The following is a 12,656-nucleotide window of genomic DNA, read 5'->3' on the forward strand; positions in this document are numbered from 1 at the left end:
AAGGTGTATATTATTTGTGTTTCTTTAAATGGTAACTTTCTGTGTTTTGAGAGTATATTGTTTTGAGCAGATATTGTATATTTGCTACATATGATGATTTGTTGTTGGTGTTTAGTATAAAGATATACACATCTGTACATGTCTGAACTAAGGCTTCAACAATGTTGGCTTGGTTCTGGTAATGGTATTCCCTGTATTTATTGATCCCAGGGCTGGTAACTTTGCTCTGGGTGTGTTTTAACATTGGTTCTGTAATGGATGTGTAAAGGTATTCTTAGTTGGCCGCCTTTTTGTCCCAAGTTATTATTTTGCACCATCTCAATTGTTTCACTTACCACAAATTGCAACTCCCAAGGCTGTGAAACTTTGCCTAAGGTTATTGGTGGCCAGGGGTCTTCTTCTTTCTTTTCAAGCATTTCCGGCTTCCAATGGGGTTTTTTCAATTTTGTCTGGCTTGTCTTTTTCTTCTTTGTGTGTTTCTGGCTTGAGGTGGTGTTAGCCAGTAATCCGTCCCTTCTCTTGTTCTTCTACTGGTGCAGCGGGTGTCTCTCTTTGTAAGACTTTTGATGACTGCAAACTGTTAATATTTATATTGTGGTGTTATATTTCGAAATACTGTATTTGTTGTTATATTATAATTATAGGTTGTTTTAGTGGTTAGTACATCTGTTCTAGTATTAACTTTAGTTTATATTTATAATGATTAAGTTAGGCTGCTGTTGATATTACTAACACTGCTACCTAGTTTTGTAGATTTTTAAAAATCACAATCAACAACATATAGTGCTCCAGTGATCAACAGTTTTCTCTGTTCACTGTGTGATGTTACATTCAGTTTCCAAAAATGAATCAGTTAATTGTCAGTAAAGTTTCCAATTTGCTATCGAAATGTTGCCTTCTTTCCCAGATGCACACGTTATGTGCTTGCTAACTTCTCATTTTGCAAAATGATTTTAGGTCAGTTATTCAAGATGTTTAATTAGCTTTCTCAATTTGCTATGGAGTTTTTGAGTTGGTTTCCCAACATACAGCATTTCAGTGGTCAACGTTTTTAATTCGCTATGGCACTTTTCTTTGGTCAACACATGTCCTCTGTTTTTTGTGGGGTTTTAAACCCAGTTTCCCAACATGGGGAATTTCAGTTTTGTGATGAAGTGCATTATTTGACCAAGATGGTGGCTGTTGGCATTCGCAAAAGGGGCACTTTGTCATAGGATAACGGTCGCTACTTCAGCACCTTTAAGGAAGTCGAGGAGCAGCATTTCCACAGGACCAGCAGCATATGCGCGGCTCCTGTTGCGCAGGTGCTGAGTCTGCTCTAGAATACATTGAAATCAAGAAGGGGATCTCAGCTAGCCCAAAATGTCTCCAAGACAGTCAGCCAGCAGCTTCAAGAACAAAGGGGATTTTGGAACTCCAATATGGCGGACGTGGTTCTCAAAGATTCCAGAATGTAGCAGAGTCGGGAGAAGTAGAGAATACTTGTTGTTATGAGGAAAGTGCCCAAAAGGGTGAAGAAGGTCCCCCAAAAGAATAATGAAGGTGCCTAATTGTAATAAAAGAAGTACCCAAAGGGGTGAAGAAGTCGCCAAAGCGGTGAAAAAAGATGGGAGGTTTGAGAGTGACTTGGAGTATCTTAAGTGGTGTGAGAGATGGGACCAAAGTAGTCGAGGAGAGTAAACAGTTGTTGAAAGAAACTATTAATGAGGAATGAATAATGAAAGAACAGGAGATAGAGGAAAGTGACACCAAAAGGACCAAGGAAGTATTGAAGGAAGAGTAGGAGCGGCGAAACCTCGGGAATGCGGGAGAGAAGGTGAATAAAGAAGTGAAAGGGGAATGTTGCGTATCTTCCAGGAGGTGGAGGAGGAAGTTGACGTGGAGGACTATTAAAGGACTAGGAGAGGGGGTATTCGAGATAAGTGGGGAGCTGAGATTTATTCAGATAGAGACGGTGGTCCTGAAGATAAAAATATGCATAGATAAGAAGACAAATAACAAAGGGCAAGGGTTTGTGGGGGCGAAACCTGAGGTGAGACGCAGGGAGGAGAGGGATTAGACAGGTGGCTGGAAGAGCAGACCCCTGCCAGAGGGCAAGGAAGTGGGGAACCCAGGAAGAGCCCTGTCCCAGCACCAGGGCAATTTCCTGTCATCCTCTGGCTCAAATGCATCCTAGAAGGCCCGCTTCACAGGGCCCCACTTATGGAATCCACCCACAAGCTCCAAATACAGCACTAAGAGTCAAGGAGAAAAGACTCTGGGAACTGTGGGAAAGAAAGCATGGGAACCCCTAAACCCAAGCGTGAGAGTTCCAGAGGGGAGACACCAAAAATATGGTGCAAGAACCTCTTTAAACCCAGGACAGTGAGTTTACAAGCATTGTGTGGGCTTCTGGGGGATATGCAGCCCCTGGACCTGCAGAGTACTAGCTGAACTTTTGTTTGAAAGCTTTACTTTCATGAGAGACATTTTCATTGAATAAGTTGCCCCTAAGCACTTTTTTTGCTCAGTTTGCTATGGAACTCCCGAATCAGTTTACTAACGTGCCAAACCTAATTAATTAGCAACTTTACAAATCATACCTGCCAAAGTGCTTCAGCCATATTGTGCAGCTTTACTGCGCAGTCTTCGGTACCCTGCCTTCCTCACATGGTGCTGCTCTCGCCTCGATCCTCAAAATACATTTGAATGTACGAGGGCCACCCCTCTAATGTAACACAGGACTTTTCTCAGCTTTGATTACTTTGAGACATACTCTAAATTGTAAAAAGTCACATTCCTCTTACTCCCGTCTCACGGCGTTGCTCCGCTGGAACAGAGAGCATTCTGTACTCCAAGTGCTCTCACTGAGGCATTGTGGTGGCATTGGCATACCTGCCTACTCTGTAGGGAACTCAGGGTGGCAACAGTAAAGACAGACACAAGTGATCACAGTTCAAGGGTGTTTATTAAATTGCAAAAGTGTGTGAAATAAAGGCCTAAGCTAAACCTAAATCTAAGATGGGAGCAAGCTTCAACCATCAAACAATAAGGCAGTCCTGGTGGCGTTGTGTCAAATAAAAAAGGCGCTATACTAAGGAAAACCTATTGCCAAGCCTTACACTAATTACAAGATTCATAAGAAAGAAAGAAGCGTTCATAAATAATGTGTCAGGGTGCAGTAGTCGGGGTCTCCCTTCCCCACGTTTGGAACACGGGATAAGGTGGAAACCTTGAGCACAGCACACTTCTCGGGCTTCCCCTGCACAAAACGACAGCCCCGCTCTCAACCTTGAAGAACCTTGATGGCTAAGTCTCTTTTCCTGCAAAAAGTCTCTTGCCTCCGAAGGTCAAAAAATAACAAACCAAAAAGTTCCTTTTATACAGAGGTTAGGGTGATGATGGCTCACCCCTGGGACCCCCTCTTCCAGGTAAAGACCCTTTTCAATTTTCAGCCTCCTGCTTTTCGAGTTCACTATGGCTTTTCCTTGGTTCATAAATCTTACTGTCTTTTCGAACAATTCTGCAAAGTTTGCCCCTTTTTGTCGGCCTCCCTCTGCCAGGTTCACTCTGGCCACCTTTTGCAAAACAGTCCGCTATGGACTGCCCTCGGTCGGGTTCACTCCTGTCAGCACACTGTTTCTATGGACTTCAGGCCTCACCCCTTTTTTCCGGCATTCCCTTTGCCGGGTTCACGATTGACAACTTTATCAATTGTGCCTTTCTAAATCAACTTCGGTCAAAGACTTTCGAGTGTACAGAGGATTTTGCAAGACCCCTGAATGACCACTTTGACTGTTCCTTTGTGGCCTTCCTGAGGCCTTCTGGTATTAGCAGTTTCAACAAACACAGGATTGACCAGAGTCTCTAGAGTAAGCACCCACATGGTGCTGGATTCCTCTGCAGCTGGTCTCCCCTTTATTCTAACAGTTCTTTGACCTTCCCTTAAATTGCTACTTTGCAACTTTCATTCAACACAGTTTGGTTTTCTTATCGGTTTACTCCTCGACTCGCCAGCTATGATGAACCGATTGGCTTTTCAGAATAGCTGGAGTCAAGGTCGGTACCACGGTAGCAGGCGCCTCCCTCGGTCCTGCTTATCAGTGTAGGCATGCTCTGTGTACCATTGACATCTTCTGCAATACACTTGAGCTATTGTCTGCGGTCTTACGATTCCTTCTGCAAGGTTTCGCATGTGTGGGTCGGAAAGGGCAAGGTCGTGTCTCTCCTTGTCAGCCTCTTGATATTCCCTGCCTTTCTCCTCCTCTTGAACTGCCGTGCCTGGATAGCTGTCTCGTCGTGCGGTCTGCCTTGCTCATCTTGTGCTCCATCTTTTATCCCTTTGGGGAAGGGAAAGGACCATCAGGTGTACGTGATTCCTGTCAATTGCTTGACTCTGCCTGACCCTTATATTGGGACATGTCAGGTGAATGGCTCGGGTGTAAGTCTGTTGTCTGTGGTGTACGAAAGTGTTCATGTCTGAAGGGGGCGGTGGAGTTAGTGGTTTTCAATATCCTACAGGTTCGGAAAGGGAAAGGGTGTTATAAGGAATTACAACCCTCGTACTGTGAAAGCAACAGGGGGATTGTGGGAACGGTAGTGTTTTGTGAAAAAAGACTGGGTGTTCGGGAAAGAATAATCATAGGGCCATGGAGACGAATGGTTCAGAGTATTCAGATAGGAAACGGGGAAACAGGGATTCTGGGATATATCCTTTTTAGGTGCAACTGGGTTTGGGACCTTAGAGGATTGGTTATGTACGGAGGGGTTGTTGGATCTGGGCAGGAGAGTTTTAATGGGAGGAAGCGACGCAGATGTATTATAACCTATAAAGATTTCGTACTCCTCTCCTTCCTCTCTGGTGCCATACCGCATCTCACCTGGGCTATTTCCCTGAGCACAACCCTGTCTAGGTGATCCTCGCTTGCTCGTCCGCTCCTACGGTTGGGGACTGAGCATGTCAGCCCTTCCCAGGCCACCTGAATAAGGGTTTCCAAGAGGTCTGCTTGGGAGAATACCCTCAGGTTTCTCACAACTCCTTCCTTGCTCATATGACCTCTGGTGTCAGGCATACCCCGACCTTCTGGTCCCTCATAGAGCTTCTCTGGCTTGCGTCTTCCAGGCAACGGTGCTCCATCTCCCTTCACTGACATATATCGCTCAGCCTTCTGAACACATTGACAGGCAGCGGGCTGGGTTAGCTAATCAGCTGCATGGAAGAAACACTCTGGTAGAACATCTTTCTGGCCCAGCCTAGGTTGACTTAGTTTTATCACATCCTGTGATGAGGTATGTTTTTTTCAAACCTTTGTTAGACCCACTGACATCACCTTCAACTTTTTCTGTTGTGTACACGTTCTTCTTTATTGTAATGGGATTCCAAGGCGTTCAGTAGGAGCCCAATGGTTCCTCCTTATCCACGAATCCATGGGGCTACGAGAAGAACTAATTACTTACCCCTGTTAATGTTCTTTCGACTGGATGGTCTTCCCACGTATTCCTCATCTTTGATATATTCGTAAGTCTGCTTCCAGCTTTGGAAACCTTTTTCCATAGTAGCGGCCATCATGCGTCGTGGACTCATAACCCTCGATGGCCTGTGTGCTGTACTCGGCCATGATGTCGATGCTGGCATAAGTAGCTTGCGCGGCACCCGTTTCCTCAGTTCTAGTTTTTCCCCTCCTATGCTCAGTCTAGAACAGTGGTCGTCAAACTTTTTAGGCCTGGATCCCCCCCCCCCAGAGCAAAATGTGGGTAGGCCGGGCCCCCGCCAAAAATGCCAAATAGACAGTAAGTCCAAATGGCTATGAACTATTGCGCGCCGTCACCACACTCTACTCCCAGTATAGTCCCTCTGCGCCCCACCTGCTCCCATCACAGTCTCTGGCCTCCCTCATCCCACTCCTAGCCCAGTCCATGTGCTCTCCCCACCACTCCCACCACAGTCCCTGGGCTCTCCAAACCCTGCTCCCACCACTATCCCATGGCTCCCGCCCATCCTCCTCCCGCCACAGTCCCTGGGCTCCCCCACCCTGCTCCCAGCACAGTCCCATGGCCAGTGGTGGCTGGTCAATTTTTTAAGTGGAGGGGCATCAATATTTCCACCAGATATGCCATAGCATATGCCATAGCGACCGAGCATAACGAGGGAGCCCGAACCAATCAAGGAAAGTTTGGGGGGTTGTTCCCCCATGACTTTAAAAAAAATAATGGGTTCAAATGTTGCATTTTAGAGCATACTTTTAAAAATAAAATGCGTAAAAAGCCAGACAGTTTGCAAATGGCACTGGGGGGGCATGATATTTTTTTACTGGACATCTATGATAGACTGGGGAACTGAACTTAACTGTCAAAGTGAAAACAGTGTTTCCCTTTGACAGTTCAGCCAGCCCAGGAACACTCCCTCAGCTGGAAAAAGCAGCTGAGGGAGTGCTCAGTGTTTCACTGGGCTGGCTCCTCGGCTCCTTAATAATGGGTGAGGGGGCCACTGGGTGGACTGGCCTAAAGGGCAAAAGGGCAATGTCATACCAAAAATGCACAATGCTAGTGTGGGCCAGTCAAAATGGGCCCCTTTTTTGGCCAATGCGGACCAGTTTGATGAGTTAATTCATTATGCAGCTAGTAGCTTTGACCACTGTTGCTGAATAACTATTCTTTAAATATCACAATTTGCTTACATATTAACAAAAAACACCCCCTTGGGTACTATTCAAACAGTCTGTAACTAAAGGAAGGAATATCCATTTGCAACTGCAGTCCACTTTTTAATTGCTGGCTGAGACAGTTTTATGCTCCAGTCCGACCATGTGAGCTGGCCCTGCCCATTTCCTCCAATCTTTTAAAAGAAAAAAAAAATGAATATATATATAATTGAAATCCCATACCGGGACAATAAAAGCGACCCGGAGGAAATAAATTAGTTAGTCATTTCAGAATCTGAATTACTATAGCGATTTTGAAATAGGAATCCGGGTCAGGTGAGCACTTCAAAATAGAAAGTGCTGCAAGGTAACCCTTAATCGTGGAGAACTGAGGCTCTTGATGGGACAGATGTAGTAAATAAAGACAACACGGATGGAGGTTTTCATGTGAAAGAATCAATATTCTTAGCTCTGCACCATCTGCAAAACCTGTTCCAACAGCAGCAGTACAGAGACTTAGTTGCTGGCCTTCTGGCCGAAAGCAACACCTCCATTACATCTTCTGGACGTTCCCAATCCTTGTATCTAACCATCTCAGAAACCAGGCATAAAGGTTCAAAGTACTGATTTCTGGGTGTTGAATGCAACCTCCCTCTTGCAAGAGCAGATCCTCTCTTTGGAGAAGACGAATTGGGGGGGCTAGAAGTTTTGGGTACCACATCCTCCTGGCCCAATCCGGAGCAATCAGGATCATGGATTTCCTGAATGTCCTCAACCTCTTGTTGGCACGAGGAATGACAGGGACTGGTGGGAACGAGTACAGAAATGGAAAACTGTGACCCCTGGGATCTGAGGGTTCATTAAAGGGACCTCATTCTCAAACAGGCTTCTGGCACCAGGAAAATGCAGGATGCCATTAGACCGAGCAACCTCAGGAAATCGAAGGCCAGAAGATACTGGGCACTTTGACATTTTTGGACCATCTGCAGAAGATGTTGAGCCCTCAACTTGGGGGGGTGAGGCTTTCCCTGAGGACGGGTCCAGGACTGCTCCAATAAACTGAAGCTTCTGAGAAGGTGTCAAGTGGGACTTCTTGAAATTCAGGGAGAAATCCAGTCTGTGAAGGAAGTGGCAAGTATAGCTGAGATGATCTTGAGCCAGCCCAGGAAAGCAAGCCCTGATCAGCCAATCATCCATGTAGGGGTAGATGTGAGTCCCTCCCCTCCTTAGACTTGCTGCTGCCACCACCGCCATCAGTTTGGTTAAGACCCTTGGGGAGGAGGTGAGACCAAAAGGCAGAACCCAAAATTTAAAATGAGAACCGCCAATGGTGAATCTCAGGGATTTTCTGTACTTGGAATGAATTGGCACATGAAAATAATGTGAAGGGTCCGAAATGTGAGGCAGACAACTTTGGGAAGGTTTTTCAAAAGATGGCAGTTTATTAACTCAAAAGGTTGGATAAACGCCTCTCTGTCCCTACCCTGACAAGGATTTCCATGTCTTTCAAAATAAACTATAGTAAACAACTCTAACAAAAGGTTTCTGTACCTCACACTTATACACACAATAACTCAACAAGGTAATGTATGGCAGTTCAAAAGCAACAAATATAACAGTTAAGTTTGCAATAAGATAACTGTCTAGCCTTATAATCTGTGTGAATTCCCTTTCCCCAGATTCAAGCAGGATTCTGTTGAACAGTTCCAAAAGAGTAAGGAAATCCTGTCTTGTAACAAGGTTCCAACACAGTTCTTTGTAATTCCAACGTGAAAACAAAAGTTCCAACACTTCAGAACACAAGCTCCAACACTGTAATTCTGAGTCCAAAGAATCGAACAAACTCAGGAAGATGGCAAATAGTCTGTTTTATTAACAATTATCTAAAACAGGGAGGTTGCAACGGACATCAACAGATGTTCACACAGCTCTCGACAATTGTCTCATAAAAACATCCTTATAAGAAAATAATAGAAAACCTATCAAGGAATGACAATGGATTGTTAAGGGAGACATCTAAATATACTTTCTATAGGGATTAGGATTGTGATTGGCTGCCCACTGCCAGGTGGACAATTTATGCCTACATATAAAAACAAGGCATCTTTAACACTATTAAGTACACGGTTTATCATTGATCTTTAAACTATAAGGCTCTTCATTATATGGCCCTCTACAATGGTTGGCACGCCTGTGCCATGTCTGGAACATTCAGTTCACTTAGCAGCACGTAAGCTCAGATCCAAGTGCCAGGAGGTGGACTTGACTTTACCTCCCCACCCAATCAGCCCAACATCTCAATTGACCATTTTGTACATTCCCTTGGCTTCCATATACACGTGCAATATGGCCTGTCATCCCAGAAGTCCAAAACATACTGGGAGTGCCCGTTTGACAAGCCCTCCTTGGTTATATCCTCTTGCATACTCTGTTTCTCATTCTGCGTACCTTGAAACCCACCTTGATTATTTTGGAATCTACCTCCTCTTCCCCTATAGCCTGTACCTCTGCTTCACGGCACAAACCCATATCCCCCTTGATTCATCTGGCACAGATTACTCACCTGTGATGCACCCTTTTCTTCCTGCATTCCCAATCGTTCTCCGCTTGTGAATACTGCCCCTTCTATGGCAAATTTTGACAATTCTTTCTGAACTAACTTGGCTTCCTCGAATTTCCTATTCTTATCTTTCTTCTTATTTTTCTCTTGTAATAACTGACAATGGTATACTATCGTCAGTTGTATCTCAGCCCATGGCTTTGCATCCATACCTACTTGTTTTTTCATCTGCCTCTGTACTGGCTCAGGTAACCCCTGATATAAAATGTGGTAAAATAATGCCACTGTCTTTTCCCACGGCTTGCGAGTTTCAAGCTGCCATTTCTCCTGAATATCCTGAATGTACGCAATAGGATCTTCATCTTCCTTCATATTACATGTCATAATGGCACCCATATCTGATGTAGCGGGGTACTGTACCCTGAGAGCCCTCCAAATATCTGCTCTGCAATTATTAAACAGTGCTCCATCATGCTCTGTGTTCTGTGCTGTCACACTTGAATATCCCACTCTTTTCCATATGTCATCAGCCCTCTCCCCAAGAATAGCTGCCAGGAGACCTTTATGTCTCCTATGGCCAACGTGATTCCTCCTGTCATTTTTTCTAATTCGTATATCCATTTCCCAGCACCCAAAGTCAAACTCAAGAGCTTGCACCTTAAATTATCCTTGTTCATCTGTAGCAATGGGATATACTGTGGTCTTGCTCCCCCTTTTTCCAATAAGGGAAACTGAGTGTACCCCCTCCCACAGTCAGATCCCAACATTGGTCTATCCATGGCTGGGACGATCGTTCCTTTCTGTCTCTTCATGGGTAACAAGCTTATCCTGCTCACATATGGCAGTGACTCTCCCTTCTCACTGTGGGATCGTCCTGAGGGATGCTCAGGATACACTATAGGATCTGGCGTTCTATCTTTAGGCTGTTCCAGATCCGACCATCTCACTTCTTTATACATTTGCAGACTTCCTTCAGGTGTGTATGCGCTCCCTCCTTCTGCCCCAAAACCAGACTCTCTTTCCTCATCTGACATGTCTCGTCCCCAACTAGTGTGACCATCATCCCCTTCACCTTTATCCAGATTTAGTCTACTTAAAGACAATTCTCTACGTCCGTGAGTGAAAGGATTTTCTTCTTTGCTACATAATTGAAGCACAGGGGATCGATCATCGTTCCCTCGAGTTTCATATTCGCTTTTTGGCCTTAACTGTTGATAGACCTTATCGATCCTTTCTATGATGCTTTCCGCATAAAATCTTTCTTCTTCTAATACTACTGTAGGTGCCGCTGGCATTGCTTCCTTTATCGGAAGGAACTCTTCTATTATATCCCATTGTTTTTCTGGGCTTAGCCCTATTGGTTCCTTACAAGTGACACTGGTATGAAGACCTCATTGTCTCCTCTTTTGTTTAATTTTTTTGTCTATTTCTTTTCGTGTTCTAATTCTTTCTTCCCCATTACTTCATTCTTCCCCTCTCCTTATTCCTTCCCTTTTTTCCTCTTCTTCTCTTCGCCTCTGTAATCTTTTGTGCCTTAAACTTTGCGCTTCCTCGTTTTCTCTCTTTCTTTCCTTTCTGTCCCTATCTTTTGTCTCTCTGTGTCTATTGTCATACTTTCTTTGTTCTTCTGCATGCTGTTCTTTTCTTTCTGGCTCCTCATGATATATCTGTTCTCGTCGCTCCCTGCTCTTCCTTTTCTGCTCGTCTTCTTTCAATCCCCTCTCTCATTCCCTGTCCTTTCTTTCTTGTTTGTCCTTATCTTCTCTTTGCCTAACTTCCTCAATACGTTTTGCATCTATTTTATGTAATATCTGTCCTCCCATCCATTTGTTCTGCATGAGCGCTATCTTGTCAGCTTTATCCTTTTCTCCTTTCCATCTCTTAATATCCATGTCTATTTCTGTCGACAGATTCGACCGCTCACTCCTCTCTCCTTTGTCTTGTATGATTTTATAATCTCTTCTTTTCTCTTGTTTTCTTCTGTGTTATCGTCACTGCTGTAAGCAGGTGTTCATATATCAGATGACTATACCCTGTCACCGCTTTCAACTCCTTTAAAGGATATAACCCTATTTCTTCTGTACCAGCACCTTTTGCTTCAGTGAGGTAAGGGGAGCTCAGGGCTCAACACCTTCCTCCTTTCGCTGACTAAGCATCCACTCCTCAGGTGGTGGGTCTTCCCTTTCTTCTTGATACATCTTCCAGAGCTCTAAAATCGTTAATCTTTTCTCTAATTTCTTCCCTGTGTATGCAGCATGGATGTATGTGGTCATGTGTTGCAATACCGCTTTTGACAATGATCCCCCTTGTGGGCACGGCATGAACATTTTATCTGCCATGCCTTTCACCCATTCCACACTATACTGTTACGCTCACCTGGTATCCACAGGGACGCCAACCAGCCGGGTTTCTCGCTGGTATGCTTCTCCGCTTTGCCCTGATGTGGTCTGCGGGAAAGGTTCTGCCTGAAAACACAGGAGGACTGTGTTCAAGACTGACCGACTGGGGTAAGTATCCTCCCTCCACCCCCGTATGATTTCAGTCCCTCTGGCGCCCTCTCCTCACCTTGTGGTAGAATTAAGCATGCTCTCCGGCCTGCCTTCTTTGCAGGGGCGCGTTGTCTTTCATGGGCGAGTGCGGGCCAGTTACTTCACTGACGCTGGCCCGTTTGATATTGTTCAGGTAGGTCTTATTGCTGTTCTTTAGTTTTGTTGCTATCCTGCATGCCTTTCTTTGTTTAAAATGTCTCTTTTTTCTCCCTTAGGTATGCAGAGCTTCAGCGCGGCGAACTGGCTTGGTTGAGCCCCGCTGGTAAATGATGGCGCATTAAGAGCGCTATGATGCGGTAAGTAAGCGCTATGCGCAGCGCTGCAAAGTCTTGCCTTTGCTAACCTGTGTGTTCCTTCCTTGTAGGTCGCAGTGTTCTTCAGCGCGAGTGGAATGTCTGGAGTGGTGCCAGCCGAGAGGCGACCAGCCAGGTAAGCCTTTTGAGCAGTTCGTAATTTGTAAATATCTCTACTGCTTTCTTTAATATTGCCTCTATCTTCCTCTTTCAGGTCGTTCTGTCCGGGAGGTGTGCAGATTCGAGGAAGCTGTTCTCAGTAGCTGCAAGTGTTTAAAGATGAAGACTGCAGGTAAGATGCTGCTGCTAATGATGTTCCTTTTATCTCCTTGCAGGTTCTGGTTCTCCGAGGTTCGAGGGAATAGCTGGACACGGTGAGCATCACGTTACAAGCTGCAAAGTAACGCAAAGCGTGTTGTCTTGCTCGGGTGTGGTTTAAATAGCCCCAACAAAATAGTCCAGGTAAAGTAGTCCCTAGGCTACCACACCCAAAACACTAGACCGCATAGCTTGGTTCTTAGGAACCAAGCTATGTGGATGCCTCCATGTTGGCTGACAATACAATAAAGTAGTTCCCAAGCACATTGTTTTTCATGGTGTATGAGCCTGGCGCGATAGGCTTTTGAAGAGGATG

The sequence above is a fragment of the Ambystoma mexicanum genome, chromosome 14, assembly GCF_040938575.1.
Source record: "Ambystoma mexicanum isolate Mex_15411 chromosome 14, UKY_AmexF1_1, whole genome shotgun sequence".
Lineage (NCBI taxonomy): Eukaryota > Metazoa > Chordata > Amphibia > Caudata > Ambystomatidae > Ambystoma > Ambystoma mexicanum.